The sequence below is a fragment of the Bidens hawaiensis genome, unplaced genomic scaffold (genome assembly GCF_021521415.1).
Source record: "Bidens hawaiensis isolate Kalapana, Puna unplaced genomic scaffold, B.hawaiensis_p1.1 tig00026862_1, whole genome shotgun sequence".
NCBI classification, from domain to species: Eukaryota; Viridiplantae; Streptophyta; class Magnoliopsida; order Asterales; family Asteraceae; genus Bidens; species Bidens hawaiensis.
Window position 1 is genome coordinate 176327 of NW_027494332.1, and position 10699 is coordinate 187025.

Sequence of the window (10699 nt, forward strand, 5' to 3'; positions counted from 1 at the left end):
ACCACAGTCAAAAATCCTGTTGAGGCGTCTAGATATTTACACTAGTGAAATGAACGTTTTGATCATTTTTCACTTTAAAAAACTAAAAAATTCATTGGGAATTAGGAGTTCAAATTTGAAGATGTAGAAATCAAAACTATTTATATAATTAAATTTCTACTTGCATATTTTCGTTATAGTTCGTCTCCTGCCGGTTTCATACTTAGAGTCCAAGTTTTGGAAGTTTATATCTTTCATTTTTCAACTTGTTGATTTGAAAAGCAGCAAATGGTATTTCATTGCCGATGTTTATCCTTTGAATACATCGAAGAGATCGAAAATGAAACCCGAACTCAAACTCAAACTCAAACCAAATCAACTGGAACTGAAACTTTTTATACAGCCGGTTCGGGTTCGTACCCAATTCTCATACAGTTACGTCACATGTATCGAATTTGGCCGAGAAACCAAGTAGTCTGAGGTTTTTTACCGTTGCTGAGCTTAAGGCAGGTACTGATAACTTTAGCATGGCTTCGAAGATCGGAGAGGGTGGATTTGGGAATGTATATAAAGGTGTGATCATGAGTTTGGAGCATCCTTTTCATGAGATTCACATGGCCGTGAAGTGCAGTGTAACACCCACAAAGTTTAGGTCCAAATTTGACAAGTTTATAAAAGATAAAGGACCAAAAATAATCATGAGAAAGGTAATAGGAAAAGGTATGATAAAGAAAAGGAAGCATATTATGTTAAAGAAATAAGTAAGAAAACTTCATCCCACATGGAAGGCGGGAAAGAAATAAAAGCACTTTATAAGGAAGGAGTTTTCCATGGTAATGTTCTTATGGGGCTAACCACTCTCACTAGTCCTAGCGGAGGGTGCAAAGCACCCGCACGCGCACGGCCTCGGACACGGGCGATGGACGTAATGTGGCGTTTTGATGGCGAACTTGACACTGATCATAAAGTTTAAAACACATCTTTGATCAAAAGGAACTTAACATGCGTCAAAGAAGATGGATGGAAACCCTAAATGACTATGATTGTGAAATCATCTATCATGAAGGAAAAGCAAACGTAGTAGCTGACGCATTGAGTCATAAAGAACATGAAAAACCCAAGAGAGTTAGAGCCTTAAGACTGGAACTACAAATAGATTTAATTGCACAAATCAGGGAGGCTCAAAAAAAAAGCAATAGAAGAAAACCAAATCTCCAAAGAAAAGCGTAATGGTACAATTGACACTCTAATCAAAGGAGATGATGAGATACTCAGACTTGGAAATAGAATCTGGGTACCGAAGATTGAGGATTTACGTGAAAGGATTATGAATGAAGCTCATCGATCAAAGTATATGATGCATCCCTGTAATGATAAAATGTATCAAAACCTTAAACCTAACTACTGGTGGAACGGGATGAAAAAGGATATTGCTCTGTTCGTAGCCAAATGTTTAACATGTTTACAAGTTAAGGCTGAGCATCAGAAACCTTCAGGGTTGCTACAACAACCTGAATTACCTGTATGAAAATGGGAGATGATAACAATGGATTTTATTACAAAACTACCTAAGACTATCCGACAACATAACGCTATTTGGGTTATTATTGATAGGTTAACCAAGTCTGCTCATTTTATACCTATCAATGAATCTTACTCTATGGATAGATTGGCACGAATATACGTGAACAACATAGTATCATTACATGGTGTGCCGTTATCTATCATATCTGATCGGGATAGTAGATTTACTTCACATTTTTGGAAAAGTTTCCAACAAGCGTTAGGAACTCAACTGAATCTTAGCACTGCTTATCATCCTCAAACTGATGGGCAGAGTGAGAGAACAATTCAAACGCTTGAAGATATGCTCCAAGCTTGTGTGATTGATCTAGGAGGAAGTTGGGATGATCATCTTCCTTTGATGGAATTCTCGTACAATAATAGTTATCACACGAGTATTCAAGCCGCACCTTTTGAAGCATTATATGGGCGGAAATGTAGAACTCCGGTGTGTTGGTCTGAAACTTGAGATAATCAAATGTCTGGACCTGAGATAGTCCTAGAAACAATAGATAAGATATTACAAATTCGTAAACGACTTAAAACGGCAAGAGACCGACAAAAGAATTATGCTGATGTACGCCGTAAGCCGTTAGAATTTCAAGCAGGCGATAAAGTTTTATTAAAAGTTTCACCCTGGAAAGGTGTTGTACGATTCGGCAAGAAAGGAAAACTAAGTCCGCGTTATGTTGGACCATTTGAAGTGTTAGAACGAATCGGTACTGTTGCTTATCGCTTGCGACTGCCAGAAGAGATGAAAGGAATACATGATGTATTTCATGTTTCTAACTTACGAAAATGTCTAGCTGACGAAACTTTAGCTATGCCTTTAAAGGATGTTGAAATCAATGAGAATCTAAAATTTGTAGAACAACCTCTACAAGTTGAAGATTTCCAAGTAAAGAGACTTAAACGACGAAAACTAAAATTAGTCAAGATAAGATGGAACTCCCGAAGAGGACCAGAATTTACTTGGGAGTTAGAATCGGAAATGAGAAAGAAGTATCCACATCTGTTCTATCGAATCTCGAGGACGAGATTCATTCCAAGGTGGGGAGGATGTAACACCCACAAAGTTTAGGTCCAACTTTGACAAGTTTATAAAATATAAAGGACTAAAAATAATCATGAGAAAGGTAATAGGAAAAGGTATGATAAAGAAAAGGAAGCATATTATGTTAAGGGAATAAGTAAGAAAACTCCATCCCACATGGAAGGTGGGAAAGAAATAAAAGCACTTTATAATGAAGAAGTTTTCCATGGTAATGTTCTTATGGAGCTAACCACTCTCACTAGTCCTAGCGGAGGGTGCGAAGCACCCGACGCGCACGCGCACGCGCACGGACTCGGGCACGGGCTCGGGCGATGGGCGTAATGTGGCGTTTTGATGGCGCACTTGGCTAAAATACTAAAGTTCAAGGACTAAAAATAAAAATTCTGATTTCCAGACCCATCGCGCTACGTGACGGGTATACTGATTAGATCATCGCGCTACGCGATGCAGTTTCCCATGAGTTTAGAAAAATGGGCGTCGCGCTACGCGATGGTCCAGAAGGAAGGGGGTATCGCGCTACGCGATGACCCGGTTAAGTAACCGGATTAACCACGTGTCAACACGTGGCAATCTCTGGTGGATTGCGGCGTCGTGCTGCGCGATGTCCAGGGAGAAAACCCCATCGCGCTACGTGATGGTGGTCAAAACTTTGCCTATAAAAGGGGGCTACGGGTTTGAAGCATTTTCATCTCATTTTCACACTCACTTTCACACACACAACCTTGGGAGACGTGCCGACTCGTGTGAGGTTTCGTGGTTCCGATTTCTCGTAATTCGTGCATGAATTGAAGTTCTAATGCTCTGTCAAGTGGTTAAGCGAGTTTGAAACAAGGTTCTGACGGTTTAAGTAGAAGTGCTACTTGTACAAGGCTTAGGCAAATCAAAATACCCGCGTAAGGTAGGGATTCTGCTTAAGTTATTATTATTTTATATAGCTTAGACCCTAGTCAAGGGTATAGTCTATACCTTGTTCAAGTAAGTAAGTGAAATATAAGCTTTCATAAGATAAGATTATTAATGAAATGTTGCCCTTTATTTTTATAAAGATATTACTTATGAAAGAAGAAACTTGATATATACGTTTCTTCATGATGAAGAAAGGTAACATATAAATGTTTTACAAAATGAAATGAATATCAAGGTAAAGGTTATACAAATAGACTTAAGGTCTATAGCTAGATTGTAGATCTAGTTATTTATAGAATGTTATTCTCGTACTATAGGTCCGAGATAAAGATCAGACATCTATTGGTGAGAAATCTTGAAATCAACAAAAGGTGAATACGTCCAAACCTTTTTATAGTGTGAAATGTTTTATGACGTGAATATGTCTATGTACTGTATATTTTGAAAAGATATTTACTCTTTGAAACTATGGACTGTTATCCATATGTAAAAGAGTTATAGAAATATTTGCATGAGGGTTGGTTCAAATCCTCTAAAACGTTTTGATACAAGGTAGTACTAAACACTCAGGCTAAAATACACATGTGTCTGGATCCTTACATATATGTACTTGAAGAAACACCAGTCGAACCCCGACAGATTACGAGTAACCTGAGGGTCCAAGAGACGTTTCCCACGAGGGGTTAATTCCGGCAAGATGGTTCTTCCGATAACCTGCAAAACAGACACCGTGAGCTCGTCACTAAGAAAGGGGGGGTTCCTCCTTGTGACCACCCTCCGGCGTGAGAATCAGTCTATATTACTCTTTGAATATAAAAGTATGTTATTAATACTAGAGCAGTTATCAGGTAAATTATACAAGATATTAGATGATGAAATGATATTACCATTTGATGTCTTTTATAGCCGAAGGTGGGTTTCCAAGGAGGTTTAGCCGGCCTACTACTCTGCCAACTGTGGCCTACACACGTGCTCTGCTGGTAATTGGTGGATAGGTAGCGGCTGACAGTGACCAGGCGTGCTGTTCACTTTTCCTTTTCCACCAACTACAGGCTAGGCACGTGGTATGGCAGGAGTTGGTGAGCAGGCGGCGGCTATTGGTCACAGTGCTGTGGCGTGTTGTCTGCCATGCTGCTGTCAGTGAGCTGTCGTATCGTTGGTCAGATCTTTTGTCCATACCTCGTCAGGTATCACACAAAAGATCCTCCATTATTATACGGACTGGCTCATTTAGGCGGGAGTTTTCCCCCTCTCGCCTTTATGCGGGAATGTTCCCGGCTTTGCTCATTCCTTCTTCAGGTGACTACTGAATTATTACGAGTTTGAGCCTTATGCGTGTAGCCATGCTGCGCGGGTGGCCAGTCCCTAATGGCGGGTACCCACGCCTGCGGGAACAGGCGGGTTACTTGGAAACCATAGGGAGGCATTTCCTGCGGGACCAGCTTGCGTACTGCATGTGAGGTCGTCACAACTCTGAGCGTGGTGGGTCCTACGGGTTTGGTAGGTCGCGGCGCAGACGTCCCTATGGTGAAGTCTGCGGGTTCAACTGCGCAGACGTCCGTTTAAGGAGTCTTGCGTGTTCAACTGCGCAGACGTCTCCTTTTAAGGAAGTCTTGCGGGTCCTAACCACCTCTGCTGGGACCTACCTCTTCAGTACTGTAGTGGGCACACTACAGACATGCTCACCATGAGGCAAGTGACTGTCTCTAGGGCGAGTAAAGTCCGATTATGTGGTTTGTGCGTATGTTTAGTTCCGATGAAATGGGATTGAGACTCACTGAGTTGTTGAACACTATTGGTGTTGTGTCATTACGAATTGTGAAAATGTTTTATTGAGTCAGCGTATTCACCAGCATATAGCTGACGTATTTTGAAAATGTTTTCAAGTAACTAGGAGTAAAGAATAGTGATGGATATGCCAGTGGAGATAGAAGAACAACTAGGCATAGTTTACAGCTGGTGGCTCGGCAACTTTTGTAATGAAGCATATATATATTAAACTTGTTCTTAAACAAGAAATTTTGTAAAACGATCAAGGGTATTTAAATCCCTTTATTATGAAATTAAATATTTTAAATTAACATTTTCCGCTGCAAACTTTGATAAATTGACAAAAGTGGTACCAACTGTGAGTCACACGCCTAGGCCCGAAGGCGGGGTGTGACTTGCAGCAAAAGATTATTGCAGGTTTCTGAACTCAAATCATCATGTTATTTCGATAAATTTTCATTAAATTGTAATTGATTGAAGTTTGAATACTGTCAATAATAGGACTGACAAACAAGCTCACGTCGGATGGGATTGGTTTGGGTCAAATAAACAGGTCGATTCAAAAAACGGTTATCTTGGTCTGGTCAAAACCGGTTCCAGTTCCTACCCGAACCAAACCCGCCTGGCCTGACCCATATGCTAGTCCTAGTTTTTATTCATGTTAAAGACATCAACCATAAGTGATACAGTACAAACTTAAAATTATGTAACCTAAAACAACTTGTTTAACCCAATTATCTAGCATTATCAAACGAGTTAGTAAGTTTGGTCGTAAAAAAAGGGTCATAAACGGGCTAATGGGTCGACTTGCTTAACTGAACAGTTTGGCAGGTTGACCTGTATAATTAAACGGGCTACACATGTCAATCTGAACACGACCTGTTTAATTAATCTGGACAGCCAGAACACGACCTGTTTTTTTAAACAGGTTAGACAGAGCAACCAAAAACCTGATTGTTTTCATGTTGTGTTGGAGATTGCCAACCTTAATAACTTAGCTATACTTGTTCAAAGTCAAAACACACATAAAAATTATATGTGAATCTCTTTATAGCTTGCAAGTTTTGTGGACGATTTTGAATATCCATTAGTTGATTATACATTTATACTACATTAGGGGCACAAAGAGTGGATGACTGAGATTAATCTTCTTGGGGCGATTGAGCATCCAAATCTTGTCAAACTAATCGGTTATTGTGCCGAAGACGATGAAGAGGGTGTACAACTGTTTTTAGTGTATGAATATATGGTTAATGGAAGCCTGAGGGACATATTATCAACAAAATCAGAAACACATCTCTCATGGAACATGAGGCTGAAAGTAGCTGAAGATGCCGCGCGTGGCTTGACATATTTACATGAACAAATGGATTTTCAGGTTAAGAACCCCAAAAAGAAAAGAATAGAAAAGAAAACGTTTATTGATTTATATGCTAACAAGAGCATTAACTTTGATTTTGTAGTCATTTTAAGAGGTTTCAAAGCTTCCAACATTTTTCTTGATGATCAATGGAATGCTAAGCTTTCGGATTTCGGGGTGGCTCGACCAGGTCGTGAAAAAGGACTCAGTCATGTCTCAACTAGTGCATGTTACTTTACACGCACGCTCACACACAGGGAAGCATAATAAATAAATATGTGAGAACATGCGGAACAAAATGAATCATTCATTTTTTCAATCTTACAAAAATTCAAAATAAAAGAAAATGATAGAATTGTAATGTTTATTCGCCTCTCATGAAATTAAAAAGAATAACATAGGTAGGTTGTATATTATATTACTTACACATGTAGGTAAATGAATGGAAACTTAAAAACATATGAAGATAATTGATGGGTTTTAATATACAGAAACATACTCATTTGTATGTTAGGAGTACAAAATTCAGAAAAATTAACCATCGATTAAAAAAAAAGCAATTTAAGTATGTTAATTTTCTTTTCACAATCACTTAGTCTTCTATAATGAACTAGAGGGGTGGCTCAAGGGGAAATGAAATAATATAACGTTTTAGGCCCCAGTTTCTCTTAGAGCCCTCAAATTCTAAAAAGTAATGAATTATATATAGGAAACTAGTTTGACTCCCCCCCCCCCCCCAACCCCCAAGGTGTTACAGGATTTAATTTAGTTTTTTGTTTATAATTGTCTTGCTATTTTATATTTTGTAATGATTTGTTTTTTTATAACGTAGTTGTTTTAATTTAATGCGTATATTTTACATAGGAGTTATAGGATCAAAAACAAATTTTCTTATGAAAAGGGCCCTAATTTTATTATACGTTTTGGGCCTATGAAAAGTTTGTGACCCTGATAAACCTCTCCTTATATATCTATAATATATATAAACGAAACTCCCTGGTTGCTCCCTAAATTCTCTCAAGCCATCAGATTGTTTTATTTGTAAATGGAGGCTTCTCATGCATTTGACCTGAATTCACGGGTATGGGTTTCACCAAACCCAGATAGCTCTTAAACGGGTTATAACATCTCATTAAACTAAAAATTAAACTTACCAAATATTTGATATGAAAATCATATAAAATAGGGATATACTAAAAATTAATATCCAGTTTTTTAAAAAAGATATTATTTATAATTAAGAAATTTTTATAGTAAAAAAAATAAGCGAACCATAGGTCATTAAATCCAGATACCTTTTAAACGAGTTATAATATATTATTTATTTGTGAAACTCTTTCATCATCAAACCCAAAGTATATTATTAAATTTTTTACAATAAAGAAAATTTAAATCCAAAAAATAAATATTATAAAACGAAAAATGTAAACAACCCCCGTACGGGAGATAAAACCTAGTGTTATATATATATATATATATATATATATATATATATATATAAGTCATCATGTGCACCCTATTTGTTTATGTAAATGCCTTCGTGGGTACAGTATATCTATCAACAGGTGGAGCAAATGTGGTGTATGGAATTTGTGGAAAACAAAGTCTTGTAATTTGCATTGTATAGACATATAGATTGGTTTTAGAATTCCAGTTTTCAACATAAAATTTCTTAATTTAGTGTGATGATATCATCAGTTTGTAGGAACCATGGGATATGCTACTCCGGAGTACATTTCAGATGGACACCTCACATCCAAGAGTGATGTTTGGAGTTATGGCGTGTTCCTATATGAACTTATCACGGGTAGGCGCGCATTGGATAGAAGTCGGCCTTGGAACGAGCAGAAGCTTCTAGAATGGATTAAACCTTACCTTGGATCAAAAAGATTTCAGAAAATTATTGATCCAAAACTTGAAGGTGATTACTCTCTGAAGTCAGCACAAAAATTGTCCTATATTGCCAGTAATTGTCTGCGTAGAGACCCGAAGTCAAGACCGAAGATGAGCGAGGTGCTAGAAATGGTTAACCAGCATATTGAAGATGAGCGAGGTGCTAGAAATGGTTAACCAGCATATTGCGGATCAATCACAAGCGGTTAATCCTGTTAAAATCACAAACAGTTTTCGTGTTTCAAAAAGGCTTGCGGTTGTTGTGTATCGTAGCGATTGTGATACGAGTTACGACAGAACAAAAGGCTCCATTGATCTCAGAGATAATCTGTTCGTTTGAATACTTCTATATTTAGAATTTGTATCCAATGAACATAATATGTCGGATAATAAACATTGTAGGAAATAAAAAGTATTTTTATTCAATCAAAGGTTTGAATGTAATGTCCACATTCATGTCCCTTGCCATGTCATCATTAAGAAATTTAAAAAAGGATAGTTGTTGGAAGATTTCTATACTTTTGATGAAGTTTCACATATATATTTATAGATACTTAAGTGATTATATATATATATATTTGTAAATAGAAAAGAAAGCTGAAAAAAAATAAATATTTTTTTTTGAATTTTGGATTTTGGTGATTTTTTTTACGAACTTGCAAGGGTATATGAGCGACGATGAGTCAATGAAACAACACTCATTGATTCGTAAGTGACAAAGTTTATTTAACCGGTAAGAGAAATACACTAAATTTTATAAATAAAACTTATATACTTTTTAAAATTACGATTGATCTAGTTGCATAGATGATCTACATTGTAATAGTACATATGCTATGTCTTTGTTCTCGTATTCTTAAGAATTACACTCACGGTTCTCACATCATATTTCAAAATTTTCCCAAAAACCTTGCTATATTTCATAACAGCAAACCTCCATAAACCTATTAAAAGTTGTTAAACTATATAATATGTATGTATATAGTGATTTGAGATGGGTGATGATGTGACGCTCGTATCTTAGTTTGCAGCCACAAACTTTGGCTTTGGCCAATTATTACTTATGGTGAAAGTCTAGGGCACCAGTGACGGATTCACTTAGGCTGAGGGGTGTGGGGGGCGCGAGAGGGGGGCGTGAGTGGGGGCGCCAGCCAATAATATTGTGACGTGTGGCAGAGAGAGAAACTTGATAAGATGGGTGTTGGTAGTGGTGATAGCGCCCCGGGCCATGGTGTGGAGGGGCGCGAGAGGGGGCGCGAGGGGTTTATTTTTTTATTTTTTTATAAATGTATTAAAAAAACGTATTATTAAAAAAACAAGAAATTATTTAAAAAAACACACATTAATTAAAAAAACACATTAATATATAAAAAAAAATTAAAGTACTAAAGAAAAACATTATTCTTATTATTCGGCTTCGTCTTCTTCGATCAACCTCTTCCGGATACGTTCCTTTTGTTTTTCCATCAGCATTTGGTCGACCGGATTTAGGTGGCTGAAGTCTCTTGCAAGGAAGTCCAAATCTCTCATTCTTTTTTTTTCCTTTTTGTCAATAGAGACCACCTCCATGGTTTTGTTGAATTTATTGAGGGATTCAACAAGATCGTTGATGTTTACGGCTTCCCCCTCAGCCGGTTTTTCCCCCTGGCGTCCCTTCCCAATGGCCGCCTCCTCGGCGGTGAAGACGTTTCCTCCCCCGCAACGTTTAGGTCGAATCCAACCCGGCAATCCGACCCGGCGGAAGTGCTGTACGCTCCAGACGAACTAGTTTTAAAAATCATTTTTAAAAACGTTAAAACAATTACCGCAACGCCGATCCTCAGAAGTGACTATCCAAGCCCGACACAGGGCTTCTTTCTCATCCGATGACCACGGAGTGATTTTCCGTTTCGCCCTTCCGGTCGAAGCCGAACCCGACCCGTCCGTTGCAACTTGTTTTTTCCGGTGGACGCGTCTTCTTTGTCCCGCAGCTTCACCTTCTGGTTCTGGTTCTTGTGTCTCCGGAACTACAAAGTTAGGAGACGGTTGTATGTTGGATGGTTGAAAGCCGGATGGTTGTTGCGACCCCGAATAAAACATCGGTTGGTCCGGTGCCGACCATAAATCGTCGTAACTGTAATCTGATTCTAGGTTTGGGTACCAATTTCCAGCCATGTTTTTAAAAAAAGGTTTGG

The 10699-nt window shown here is 38.1% G+C and overlaps 1 pseudogene; it reads left to right on the forward strand.

The window, feature by feature from the left end:
* The first annotated feature begins 234 nt into the window (after positions 1-234).
* On the forward strand, positions 235-8702 carry LOC143574226 (serine/threonine-protein kinase PCRK2-like; annotated as a pseudogene).
* The last annotated feature ends 1997 nt before the right edge of the window (positions 8703-10699 follow it).